The 14443-nt window shown below is 40.4% G+C and overlaps 1 protein-coding gene across 4 annotated transcripts in view; it reads left to right on the top strand.

Moving 5' to 3' along the window:
• The window catches only part of PRKG1 (protein kinase cGMP-dependent 1), a 1428274-nt gene that overhangs the window by 494923 nt on the left and 918908 nt on the right, over positions 1 to 14443 (top strand). Inside the window, exon 1 of one of the 4 annotated variants that reach the window (XM_044935212.2) lies at positions 789 to 940. The exons of the other annotated variants lie outside the window; for them this stretch is intronic. The gene's annotated coding sequence lies outside the window, so the exon portion shown is untranslated. Of the gene's footprint in view, positions 1 to 788; positions 941 to 14443 lie in introns of those variants that run through there. 4 annotated transcript variants of the gene reach the window in all.

The following is a 14443-nucleotide window of genomic DNA, read 5'->3' as shown; positions in this document are numbered from 1 at the left end:
CTCTTTTTTCCCCCCAGTTAGGTATTTGTATGATTTGTACTATTATTGTAGTTTTAAAAGGCAGGAATTGTATGTTCTTTCATTACAATGGCTGTAGAGAAGTTTAGCAGGAAATGCACTGTGTATAGCCCAATTTCTATTTAATTGCACGCGGGTTGGTCACTTTGGCATGAGAAATCGACAAATATTTTTGATTTGTGATGGCATCACGTGTGTGTGTGTACATTTTACAGTTGACTGATCTCTATTGGTAACCTTTCATGGCTTGAAGGACATTGTTGGCCTGCATTTGCATTTCCAGAGCCTCTTCAGGGCCTGAGCACAGATGGAAACCCTTTGCTTATAAGGGTAAAGTGAGTAGCACCTGCCTCTCCTGGGGCATTACTGACTGTAACAGAAACACGAAGCACTGAGGGTGTTATTGGTTTGGCCTATTGATCTGGCTCTTGCTTGTGCTCTTCTGCAGTCTTATCCCATTGAGATTATGTGCATTTCTGTTCTTTTTATTATGTATACTTGGTCTCTCTTATTTGGACTTCCTACCCTTCTTGGTTTAGACTGCATTGGAAAATACCAGTGTTTGGGATACAGTGGAAATCATGTTTATGCTTGCTGCATTCTTTATGTGTTTGCCACATCCATCCCTATGGACAGAGGTGCCTCGTGGACTACAGTCCATAGGGTCACAAAGAGTCAGACATGACTGAGCGACTAAGCACATCACAGTACCATACCAGCAACTATGCTGGGTGGTGGGGATGGTGTGATGAATGGGTTAACCTCAAGAAGCATGAGGTATGCTGGGAAGTCGCAAAGAGCTAGCAGGTGATTTCACTATCCAGTGCTCGGTGCTGTTGTGGATTTAGTGTTGAGCACTACAAAGTTAGCCGTCCTGAGTTAGCTGGGCGCCTGAGTTTGTTGCCTCTCGTCTTGGTCTTGGGTAGGTTGTGCAGATACCATTTATGTTCCTCAGCTACTTTCTAAAGATTGTCTTCGTAGGATCCTGGTTAACACGGGAACCTTTAAACATGAAAACTGGCTGCTGGTAGAACTGGATAAGTGCTAAAGTATAATAAGGTTTAAACAGGTTGGCTTGCTGTGACTTCCAAGGAGTCATTTACCTGTCTAGTCATCAATCATTTGTAAAGTAAAGATACTAACTCATTTGTGGGATGTTAGGAAGATTGAGAGGGTCTGTAAGTTGCTTTTCACCCCAGTCCATGACATATGGCAGCCACAAAGTAATTATCAGCTACCACTGCTGTTGATCAATGTCCAATCTGTGAAGGGACAAGCATAAGAACGAAAGGAAGGATTTTTGTGCTTGGGGTTTGCGTGTACATCTGTGTTTAAAGTATATAAGAACTGTCTGTGCAATTCCCCCACTTGCACTTTTGTATTTTTTTCTACCTACTGGTGCTGCAGTTCCTTGCCAGATAAGCATGCTTCAAAAGGTTAAGTGCTCAGTGAACAAAATTAACTGCAACTCCCTGATTCCTTTTTTTTCCTGAGGTACCTTGGGAAAGGGTGTGACTAGCATCCATTGAGCTTAAACAAGACATTTCAAGTTGACTTTATTGGGCACACTGTGGGGGAAAGAAAAAGGCTCCTAATGAATTCTTAGAAGGAACAGGGGAACTGAGGGCATGTTAATCTAACACCAGCATTGATAGTTAGAGCTAATACCGCTGTCAATTTTGGGTGTGAGCCTCAGAACCAACAGACACATGGACACGTTCAGTTTGACTTGCTGGAGTCTTAAGATCATGCTTGGTGGATTAAGTAACATGTGCAATCTTCCTTGCCTGCGCACTCAACTTGCCTAGGCATAAGCCATCCAATCACCACTAGAGGCTTGTAGCCTAAATTCTAATATCCCTATAACAAGAGTAAAGAAGGTAGTGTTCAGGTTAGTGAACTGATTTGCCAGAGGTTGCCTGAGTCACAGTTACCAGAAATGAAATTAGAAGGTAGGCCTTGTTACTGACTTGTACCGCCAATTATCTTTCCTCTCTATCAATTGCTTTGTTATTTATGTTTTATCTTCAGGTATCTTTGTTAGCCAAGCTGACTGCCAGAATTCTGTCCCTTCTACTGTCTGGATAAAGTCTTATCTTTCCTCTTGAAGCCTAACTATTAGGCTTAACTAATAGAAGACTTTTTCATATAAGATATCATGGGGACTTAGAATTTGGAATATTTGGATCTGATCTTTATTCTACTTGAATTTTCTGTTGATACTGAGCAAGTAACTGCTGTGAACTTGTTTCCCGAACTAGGATAATGTATCTTCCCAAGGGTACGTAGCAGGCTCAGATGAGTTGACACATGTACAAACATTCTGTAAATTGTCTAAAGCCATACAAATATATTGTTTGTGGCATCCAGTCTTATATTCAGCTTTTATTTTAAATGCCTAATTTACTGGCTAATATATTTTTAGTTCGCTATCTTCCTATGCATCTAACATGTCACACAACTTCTGCTTAATGGTAAATTCCCAGAAGATAGAAACCATATTAAGTCCTATTTTATGGTGGTAGTGAATTGATGATTCCTAGTAACTAAACTTAATAAAATAATTAGTTATGTGTTCTGGAAGCCTGAAACATACTTACTAAGCATAAAAATATTACAAGTATTTAAACAGCCCTCTAAGTAGCCTCCTAAAAGTCACATTTTAATGAATCCTCTAAATCAAGTGGCTTGCAAATGGAGGTGACTCCCTTCCCCACAGAAAATATTTAGCAGTGCCTAGAAACTTTTTGTTTTTTGGTTGTTATAACTGGGAGAAAGGGAGGCTGTTGTCATCTAGTGGGTAGAACTCAGAGATGCTGTTTCATGTACAGAATAGTCCCCACAACAGAGAATTATCCAGCCAAAATGATAATCATACAGAGACTGGGAAACCTTGCACTAGATTTCGAACCTTGCTACTTAGATTGATTGTTGGATGAACATTGGCCTCACCTAGGAGCTTTTTGGAGAGGGCACTGGCGGCAGTGGAGGGCACCCACTCCAGTACTCTTGCCTGGAGACTCCCAGGGACAGGGGAGCCTGGTGGGCTGCAGTCCATGGGGTCACGAAGAGTCGGACGCGACTGAGCGACTTCACTTTCACTTTTCACTGTCATGCATTGGAGAAGGAAATGGCAACCCACTCCAGTGTTCTTGCCTGGAGAATCCCAGGGACGGGAGAGCCTGGTGGGCTGCCGTCTATGGGGTCGCACAGAGTCGGACACGACTGATGTGACTTAGCAGCAGCAGCAGCAGCAGGAGCTTTTTAGAAATACAGACTCCTGGGGTCTGTCTTAAATCTACCATAATCAGTCTTCATTTAACAAGATCCCCAGGTGATTAGCATGATCATTACTGTTTGGAACGTAGTGGTTGCTAGTCAGACTTTTTAAAAATAAACTTTAAGACGAGTTTTCACTCTACAAAAAAGTTTTAAAACTAGTACAGAGTGTTCCTGGACTTCCCAGGTGGCACTAGTGGTAAAGAATCCACCTGCCAGTGCAGAGATGCAGGCTTGATCCCTGCGTCAGGAAGATCCTCTGTGGGAGGGCATGGCAATCCCCTCCAGTATTCTTGCCTACAGAATCCCATGGACAGAGGAGTCTGGCAGTCTACAGTCCACAGGGTCGCAAAGAGCTGGACATGACTGAAGTGACTTAGCACACATGCGTGTATGCAAAGAGAGTTCTCATGTATGCTGCACCCAGCTTCACCATTATAAATATCTCACATTAATGTACTAATTTGTTACAATGAATGAACCAATACTGATATATTTTTAATAACTAGAGCCCATTTTTTATTTATGTTTTGTTGGTTGATGGGGGATGCTTCGTCACTAAGTCGTGTCCAACTCTCACGACCCTATGGTCTGTAGCCTGCCAGGCTCCGTAGCCTACAGGATTTCTCAGGCAAGAATACTTGAGTGGGTTGCTATTTCCTTCTCTAGGGGATATTTTTGACACAGGGATCAAACCTGCATCTCTTAGATTGGCAGGCAGATTCTTTACCACTGTGCCACCATGGAAGCAAATATAAAATTATGAAGATCGAACTACATATGAAAAATTGTACATGTTGCAAAGTCTAATTACATATGATTTCAAAAAAACAGGACTAGATTATTCTCAAAGAACTACTATCGTGGTAATAAATTCTATAAATTTATAGTTATATCAAAAAGTTTTACAAACTTAATGTTGTTTTTCTGATTCAAGATCCCATTGAAGATTACACTTTATGTTTAATCCCTGTCTCTGCTTAGGCTCCTCCTGGCTGTGACAGATTCTCAGGCTTTTTTTGGCTTTAACAAGTTTCACAGTACTGATCAGATATTTTCTTGAATGTTCCTCAGCTGGATTTGTCTGCTTTTCTCAACATTAGATTGAGGTTATGTTTTTTGAAGGAAAACTACAGAAATAAAGTATCATTTTCATCATATCAGGGCTTCCCAAGTGGCGCAGAAGCAAAGAATCAGACTGCCAATGCAGGAGACTCAAGAGGTATAGGTTTGATCCCTGGGTCAGGCAGGTCCTCTGGATGAGGAAATGGTGCCCCATTCCAGTGTTCTTGCCTGGAAAATCCCATGGACAGAGGAGCTGGTGGGTTACAGTCCATGGGGTTGCAAAGTGTCAGATAAGACTGAACCACTGAGTGTGCGTGAGTGCACGCATGTGTGCACACACACACACCCTCACATCAAGGGTTCATACTATCAACATGACTGACCATGGTTGATGCTGACCTCGATCACCTGACTGACCCTGTGCTGGGGTAATCCTTATCTTTATAGCTTATATTTATTCCTTATCTGACTCAAATTTGCCTATTGAAGGCTCTGCCCTTCAATAGCTGTCTTGCATTTGGAATTCTAAAGGCTTCTATCATTACAATCGCCAGATTTATAGTACATGTGGAACTTCAAATCGTAAATTATAAATGAACAGTTTCACAGATTAAATAGAGGACTTGATTTTTCTCTAGGGAAATATCCAGATTGCAGTAAAGGGCAAATCTGATTAATCAGAAAAGCTAAAAACTACCTGGAACCAACAATTAATTGGGATTTTTTTCCCTAAAAATGAGAAACTACTCAAATTGGCAGCTTCAGATATGAATTCTGAAACATATTAGATATGGAATCAGCATTTGTCGTCAAATAGGTAATTTCAGAGAATATTTTTCTTCTCTCACAAAACATCTTCTGCCTCTGCCTCTTGGTGTAGTAGCATCATATGCTGGGGAACTGTGAGATAAGGACGAAGGCCCCTGCACTGAAACTGGGCTGTAAGTGCGTAGTCATGGGATGGCTGTGACGACGCTACACCTCAGTCTCTTCATCAGATGTGAATGATTATTCCTACCTGTGTGTTTTAATTGTACCAAGAGACGGTGTACTAAGATCATGACATCCTGTCCCGGATGGGGCAAATAGATGGGGAAAAAATGGAAACAGTGAGAGACTTTATTTTTTGGGCTCCAAAATCACTGTAGATGGTGACTGCAGCCATGAAATTAAAAGACGCTTGCTCCTTGGAAGGAAAGCTATGACCAACCTAGATAGCATACTAAAAAGCAGAGACATTACTTTGCCGACAAAGGCCTGTCTAGTCAAAGCTATAGTTTTTCCAGTGGTCATGTATGGATGTGAGAGTAGGACTATAAAGAAAGCTGAGCACCAAAGAATTGATGCTTTTGAACTGTGATGTTGGAGAAGACTCGTGAGAGTCCCTTGGACTGCAAGGAGATCCAACCAGTCAATCCTAAAGGAGATCAGTCCTGAATATTCATTGGAAGGACTGATGTTGAAGCTGAAACTCCAGTACTTTGGCCACCTACTGCAAAGAACCAAGTCACTGGAAAAGACCCTGATGCTGGGAAAGATTAAAGGTCGGAGGAGAAGGGGACAGCAGAGGATGAGATGGTTGGATGGCTTCACCAATTTGATGGACATGAATTTGAGTAAGCTCCGGGAGTTGGTAATGGACTGCAGCCTATGCTGCAGTCTATGGGGTCACAAAGAGTTGGACATGACTGAACTGAAGAAATAATGAGATAAAAAGATGTTAGAATGTATTAATACGTCTCTCTCTTTAAATCCAACCATTACCTCCTAAGATTCCTAGACTGATACACAGGAGCCTTAATTCTCTTCCACCTGTAGCATCTGTGTTTCTGCCTCAGTGATAGTGCTGTTTGTTATCACAGTTCTCTACTCCAGACTGGAGAACATCTGTCCCACCTGTAGACCTCAGCTTGGTATTCTGCTTAAAGGGTAAAATTATCAGTGGGTCTCCAAATACAGTCAAGAGGTATAGAAATAGCTTCACTAAAATTCCAGACATTTAAATCTTTCATAGCAGAGCACAGTCTAAAATTTTAGCCATGCAGATGTAAATATCCATGAGCAGCTTCTTTGAGATTCTCAAGACCAGGACATTCTGAGATTTCCAAGCTGTAATATGAAGAATCCAGGAGCCATTCTGGAACACTGCAGTCCAAAAAGCACTTGTGTTTATCTGAAAGTGGCACATAAAGATTCAGGGTGCGTATTGTGAAGTAGGTCTCTAAAGACACTTCTCTGGGAAAGGCAGAAAACACCTAAAAATTTACAAAAGGGCAAAGAAAGCAGTCAAGAAAGTGGAAATTGCAGGGAAATGATGTTTTTAGCTCTACCTCAAATAAATGGATGGAGAAGGCAATGGCACCCCACTTCAGTACTCTTGCCTGGAAAATCCCATGGATGGAGGAGCCTGGTAGGCTGCAGTCCACGAGTTTGCTAAGAGATGGACACGACTGAGCAACTTCACTTTGACTTTTCACTTTCATGCATTGGAGAAGGAAATGGCAACCCACTCCAGTGTTGTTGCCTGGAGAATCCCAGGGACGGCGGAGCCTGGTGGGCTGCCGTCTATGGGGTCGCACAGAGTCGGACACAACTGAAGTGACTTAGCAGCAACAGCAGGTAAATGGAATCAGGAAAAGGAGATGGTTTAAGCCTATAAAGTCAGAAAAAGAATGGGTACAACAAATGTGGACTGGAAATATTAAAATTATTTAGAGTTTAAAAGAGAAACATGGGACTACTCTAAAACAACTCTATTTCCCAGAGTAAATTCTTGGTAACTAGCTACTTGAATCCTGAATCCTTTCTTACTCTGAGCCTCAGCAAGAGCTATTTCATTTCTATATTCTCAGCTGCTGTTCCATGGTGAATATACCAGGCAGTGTATTGAGAAAAAGAAGCAACTAAACACTTAAGACCTAAGAGCTAGTCTTCTATTCCTATCTAGACCATCTCAATTTATGTTTAATCAGTTGAGTTCTTGATGTTCCTGAGGAATTATAAATTTGTGACTGAGAAATTATGAAATAAGTGAGTATTATGTTTGTTTTATCTAAGGCTTATCAGTTTTCTTTCTCTTCAAAAATGTATGACTTGCTTTTTTCTTAGACTTTTTATATGATTGTTTCTTTTTTTCATATAGTTTTATTTTATTTTTAATATGAATTTATTTATTTTAATTGGAGGCTAATTACTTTAAAATATTGTATTGGTTTTGCCATACATTGACATGAACCCGCCACAGGTGTACATGTGTTCCCCATCCTGAACCCCCCTCCCACCTCCCTCCCCATACCATACCTCTGGGTCGTCCCAGTGCACCAGCCCCAAGCATCCTGTATCCTGCATCGAACCTGGACTGTTTCAAAATTCTGTTGACATTATTTACCTGGCGTAACATCCAGTGTGCTTTTTGTATTCTGCACTGGCCATCCTCCTAGTAATAAGGTGTGTGCTTACTTCTGAAATAGGGAGGTGACTAGGCATGACTCTGCCCTTCCGTTCATCAGTCCTCATCCTTCTAAAAACAGCAGCACTGGAGTGGCAGGAACTCAAAAAGAAGTCAAGACAGGAGAACTGAGTTCTAGTTCTGATTCTCCTCCAGCAGAAATTTGGTTTCCTTTTTACTTTACCACATTGTTGAGATTCCTAGGATCTAGTTTTTCTCATCTGTAGAATAAATGATTGGATGTTATGACCTTGAATGTATATTTCAACTCTAATATTTGATGACCCTAAGAAAATTGCTTTCCTGAGTCATATTCCCTATTCTCATCCCTTTCAATGCAAGGTTTATAATTTTGTCTCCTATATTCTCCAGTATTTAGCTGTATTATTCAGAATCCTGATTCTTGCCTCTGGGCTATTTCTTTCAGATTTCAGCATCTGTCTCTATAGTGAATCCACAGAAGCACATTAGAATTTAGTTTTCTCACTTTAATAATCTTCCCAGTTTAAGTGATCCAGAGTTATTCTTAGTTAAAACTTAAATTCTTCAGTAAAATTTGTTTTCACTCTTTTCATTATTTTTGACAAAAGAGTCTGTATATTAATATACTCAGATTTATTTGTTCAGTATTATGATTATTGTGTGAATAGATGGTGAGTTAATCAACCATTCAAAATGGGAGAATCCACTCTAAATGAAGCCGTGTGCTGGAAGTTTCAGGTTTTGAAACAACTCTAGAAATATACTGTGTCAATTCTGAAACACCATGTACTTTTAGTACCAAGTTTTTTTTTTTTAATTGGATCTAATTGTTTTAAAGAAAAATTAGTTCAAATTAGGATTAACCTAATTTGATCACATAACTGATTTCTGATCTTTCTCAGAATCACAGTGATATAGCAGTATTTGACTCCACTCTACTCTTCTTTTGTAACAGCTAAAGGTCCAGCTACAACATAGACAGTTCCTCAGGTCATGCCTTTCCCTGCACAGTACCCATGACTAAATTTATGATGATCAACATGAGTAAAGAAGAACTTTTAGGACACTTTTTAAATGGATTTACTTAATATGGCCATTGTACTTATGGGTGACCTGGACATATGGCATAAGTGAGACTTATCCATGAATTTTAGAGGAAATACATTTGTTTAATTTGAAGGAATGAAAAAGTGTCTGCTTGTGTGTATTGCTAAAATTCTATCTAATTAAAAGCATTTACATTAGCTGAAAAAGTGCCCTCAATCCTTGAACAATAACAACAACAAAAAAGTTGTTCTTATGTTGTAGCATGATAAACCATTTAGTGGTTTAAAACTATTTCCTGTGGTTCTGTGGGTGACCTGGGTTCAGTAAGTGTTTCTTGTGGAATATCCCTCCTGTGATTGTAGTCAGATGGATACTGGGAATAGAGTTATATGGGTGCTTGGCCAGTATATATATTTAAGATAACCAAATCTTAAGATCTTAAAAATCGTAAGATGGACTTCCAGGTGACTCTAATGGTAGAGAACCCACCTGCCAGTGCAGGAGATATAAGAGATGCAGATTCCATCCCTGGGTTGGGAACATCCCCCAGAGAAGGAAACGGCAACCCACTCTAGTATTCTTGCATGGTGAATCCCATGGATAGAGGAGCCTGGCGGGCTACAGTCCATGGGGTTGCAAAGAGTCAGACATGACTGAGTGACTTTCACTTTTCCAAGGGGGTTAATTTTTATCTCCCCTAAACATGTCGATTCCAGGTAGCACTGTCTGTCAGAAACATAAATCAAGTGACAGATGTGGGTCACATATGTAATGATAAGATTGGCTTCCCTGGTGGCACAGTGGTTAAAGAATCTGCCTGCCAATGCAGGAGATACTAGTTCAATCCCTGGGTCAGGAAGATCCCCTGGAGAAGGAAATGGCAACCCACTCTGGTATTCTTACCTGGAAAATCCCATGGACAGAGGAGCCTGGTGGGCTATAGTTCATGGGGTTGCAAAGATGAGGGACTGAGCACAGTTACACAATCATGTGATTGGCAATCAGTGCTGACCATAAGCTGGGGTTTAATTGAAGTGCCTGCACATCAATCCTCCGTGTACCTTGAGTATCTCACAGCATGGTGGCTGGGCTGTGTTGAGAGCATTCCAAGAGATGGGAAGCAGAAGCTGCTGGGCCAGCATTATCTGTATCATATTCTATTTGCCAAAGCAGTTATAGGAAATTCTAAAAGGTTGCAGGATAGAAATCGCCTCTTGATGGAGGAAATGGTAGGGGCATATTTTAGAAGAGCTTGTGAGATGGGAGATATTATTAGGGATCTTCAGAAACCACAATTCATCATAATAGTTTTTAAGAAATGCCATATCCCTTAATGCTGGAGTTGGCACAGGACAGTTAGATCAAATCCAATGCTCTGCCTTTTTTGTAAATAAAGTTTTATTAAAACACAGGCATGCTCATACATTTACGTGCCATCTATGGGAGCTTTCACACCACAACAGCTGAGTTCAGTAGCTGCAACAGGGAATGTGTGGCTTGTAAAGCCTAAAATACTCTTAGTCTGGTCCTTTACAGAAAAATGTTTGCCAGTCCCTGCCTTAACGTCTTTTTTTCTTTTTTTTAAGAACATTATTCATTGAAGACATTTGTTAACAATTCTATAAATTTAAATTTCTTCTGTCGCTAAATTTTTCCTATTGCTTTTACTCTAGTGAGAACATACCAGCTCTAATAGCTCCCATGACTCTGTCGTGGTCCTCTGATACATAGTTTCCATGACATTAACTTGTTTTTGGTTTTCAAAATAGAAGTCCTCCCTTCTCTCTCCACCCCCACCCAAAAAAGGTGGGCTTTGTCAGCTCACTTATGGGGTTACTTTCTTTTCTTTTATCAGATATTTCATTGGTTGCAGTGATCCTAAAGCCCAAGTCTGTCAGCACATGGCAGTCACCTGGGGAATGTTAAGAACTGCAAAAGTTAGCACCCCACCTTCTAGATCCTGGTTTACTTGACCTGGATCAATTTGGGACATAGGTCTTTGGGACACTACTTCAAAGTTTATTTGTGGTGTGCTTGGAGAAGAACACTTAGCAACTACTGTATATTTTAAAGTCTAGTTAAAGCAGCAGTTGAGCAATCTGTCTTCTATAAAATAGTAGAAATATATCCACCTATTGCAAATAAGTGAATCCAGTTTGATCTGAGAACAGTCTTTGTGTGTTCATTAATTGCTGGGGAAAAAAAACAATCCTTAAAAGGCAGAATTTCTTTGATGATGGGAATATAATGGATACTTATGTAAGGGTATAATAAATACTTATGTAAAGAATCATGACAAGAGGGAAAAAGGAGTTCAGGAAGAAATACATGTTGGGTGGGAATGTTGTTGTTTTGTTGCTACGTAATGTCTGACTCTTTTGTGACCCATGAACTGTAGCCTGCCAGGCTCCTCCATCCATGGGATTTCCAAGGAAAGAATACTAGAGTGGTTTGCTATTTCTTTCTTCAGGGGATCTTCCTGACCCATGGATTAAACCCAGGTCTCCTGCATTGGTAGGTGGATTCTTTACCACTGAACCATTAAGATGGAAATGGGGGGATCTATTATACCAGTTGCTTATTGTGGCAATTGGAAATACCTAGTAAATGTGAAGTCAAGTGGGCCTTAGAAAGTATCACTACGAACAAATCTAGTCTAGTGGAGGTGATGGAATTCCAGTGGAGCTATTTCAAATCCTGAAAGATGATGCTGTGAAAGTGCTACACTCAATATGCCAGCAAATTTGGAAAACTCAGCAGTGGCCACAGGACTGGAAAAGGTCAGTTTTCATTCCAATCCCAAAGAAAGGCAATGCCAAAGAATGCTCAAACTACTGCACAATTGCACTCATCTCACATGCTAGTAAAGTAATGCTCAAAATTCTCCAAGCCAGGCTTCAGCAATACGTGAACCGTGAACATCCGGATGTTCAAGCTGGTTTTAGAAAAAGCAAAGGAACCAGAGATCAAATTGCGAACACCCAATGGATCATGGAAAAAGCAAGAGAGTTCTAGAAAAACATCTATTTCTGCTTTATTGACTATGCCAAAGCCTTTGACTGTGTGGATCACAATAAACTGTGGAAGATTCTGAAGAGATAGGAATCCCAGACCACCTGACCTGCCTCTTGAGAAACCTGTATGCAGGTCAGGAAGCAACAGTTAGAACTGGACATGGAACAACAGACTGGTTCCAAATAGGAAAAGGAGTATGTCAAGGCTGTATGTTGTCACCCTGCTTATTTAACTTATACGCAGAGTACATCATGAGAAATGCTGGGCTGGAAGAAGCACAAGCTGGAATCAAGATTTCTGGGACAAATATAAATAACCTCAAATACGCACATGACACCACCCTTATGGCAGAAAGTGAAGAGGAACTAAAAAGCCTCTTGATGAAAGTGAAAGAGGAAAGTGAAAAAGTTGGCTTAAAGCTGAACGTTCAGAAAACTAAGATCATGGCATCTGGTCCCATCACTTCATGGGAAATACATGGGGAAACAGTGGAAACAGTGTCAGACTTTATTTTTTTGGGCTCCAAAATCACTGCAGATGGTGATTGCAGCCATGAAATTAAAAGACGCTTACTCCCTGGAAGAAAAGTTATGACCAATCTAGATAGCATATTTAAAAGCAGAGATGTTACTTCGCCAACAAAGGTCCGTCTAATCAAGGCTATGGTTTTTCCAGTGGTCATGTATGGGTGTGAGAGTTGGACTGTGAAGAAGGCTGAGCGCCAAAGAATTGATGCTTTTGAACTTGGTGTTGGAGAAGACTCGAGAGTCCTTTGGACTGCAAGGAGGTCCAAGCAGTCCATCCTAAAGGAGATCAGTCCTGGGTGTTCATTGGAAGGACTGATGCTGAAGCTGAAACTCCAATACTTTGGCCATTTCTTGCAAAGAATTGACTCATTGGATAAGACCCTGATGCTGGGAGTGATTGGGGGCAGGAGGAGAAGGGAATGACAGAGGATGAGGTGGCTGGATGGCATCACTGACTCGATGGACGTGAGTTTGAGTTAACTCCAGGAGTTGGTGATGGACAGGGAGGCCTGGAGTGCTGTGATTCATGGGGTTGCAAAGAGTCAGACACGACTGAGCAACTGAACTGAACTGAGTATGAGAAATTTCCTTGAAATTAGTGAGGTCTGGGCAATAGTGAGGGTCTTAGCATGGAGTGTTCTGGAAAAAAAAGCCAAGGACAAAGAACCTCATCATCCTGCTTAACAGACTCTGTTGTGTATTGATGTGTGTTGGAGGCTTGTGGGCTAGAATAAAATAGGAGCCCTAGCTAAAGGCAAAGATCAAGCTTGAAGAAAATAATTGAATTATGTTATCTCTGTAACCAGTTCTACTTTATAGGTGAATTCCCACATGACAGGGGGTATACACTTTTAAAACCACTTCTTAAAATTTCAAATGAGATTGTTCAGTCCTGGTTCAATTCAGACATAGTGTGTAAGAACCCTGCCTTTATCTGTGGCCAATTAGAAGAAGGAAGCTTTTTTCTGAAAGGCAGCATCTTGAATATTTTCTGTAACTGTAATATCAGGCATACTAATTCAATAACTTAGATGTAATTTCAGATTGTAATAGCATTTTCATTTTTAATTAGACTGAAAGCTTTAGCTGCTGGTATGATTGAAGTATATTTTCTGCCAAAGTCTTGGTGCTGTTTTGCATTATTTATAAAGTGCCACCAATTTTGCTTTTGTTTCCCACAACTGTACACAATTTGTCGTTTTTTCATCCTAAAGACTTAAAAAAACTGAAAGAGATATTAGATAAATCAACTAGTTGTAGAATGATGTGATATTTTGAGGAGCTATATTGAAGAGGGTGGCACAGGGCACATGTCTTTAAGAGTTTTTAGACAAAATGGACCTGACTGAAAGTTGAAGAGAAAAGTTGGTCCTCACTGATGAAAAGAAGGAATGATTCTTTGGCGGGATGATGGTAAGACATGCTCAGAGATAAACTGAGGCATGTTCGTATTTTTAAGAAGTTTACTTGAGCAAACATTTGTGTTGGGCAGAATCCCATCTAGCAGCTACAAAGGTGCTCCGAGGAGCTATACAAAGTTAAAGATTTTTTCTGCATTGGTTATTGCAAGGTTACTTTTCTAATGGAAATAGCAAGGTCTACTTAGCAGCAGCAGCAGCAGCAGCAGCAGGCTGATCACCTAACAGAAGCTGTCAAGTGCTTCTTGACTGGCTGTGTTAAGATTCAGTGGCTTGTGAGAGCTGAGCTCATTTGGTGACACAAGGCTTAGCGTAAGCAACTGCCTTTTCAACCTGTTGTATTGTTTTTAATAGAGCAGGAAGGATGTTTCGGTGATATCCACCAGAACCTTTGGAAAGGATAGAAAGATTGTGTACTATTCAATGTGGTGGAAACATGTAGCCTTTGATACATGGTTAGCAACTGAGGAAACAACATTTAAATTTTATTTAGTTTTAATTATATTCAAATTGCTTATGTGGAAAATGGCTACTGTATTGGAGAGCTCAGCACAAAGAAAACACAACGTTCTTCGAAAGGAGGAAAAGGAGATTGAAAACATTTGCTGTTTATCATTATGGTGATAATCCATAAATCAGAATGT

This window comes from Bubalus bubalis, chromosome 23, assembly GCF_019923935.1.
Source record: "Bubalus bubalis isolate 160015118507 breed Murrah chromosome 23, NDDB_SH_1, whole genome shotgun sequence".
Taxonomy (NCBI): domain Eukaryota; kingdom Metazoa; phylum Chordata; class Mammalia; order Artiodactyla; family Bovidae; genus Bubalus; species Bubalus bubalis.
Note: the sequence above shows the minus strand (reverse complement) of the source record. Positions and strands in the feature narration are given on the sequence as shown.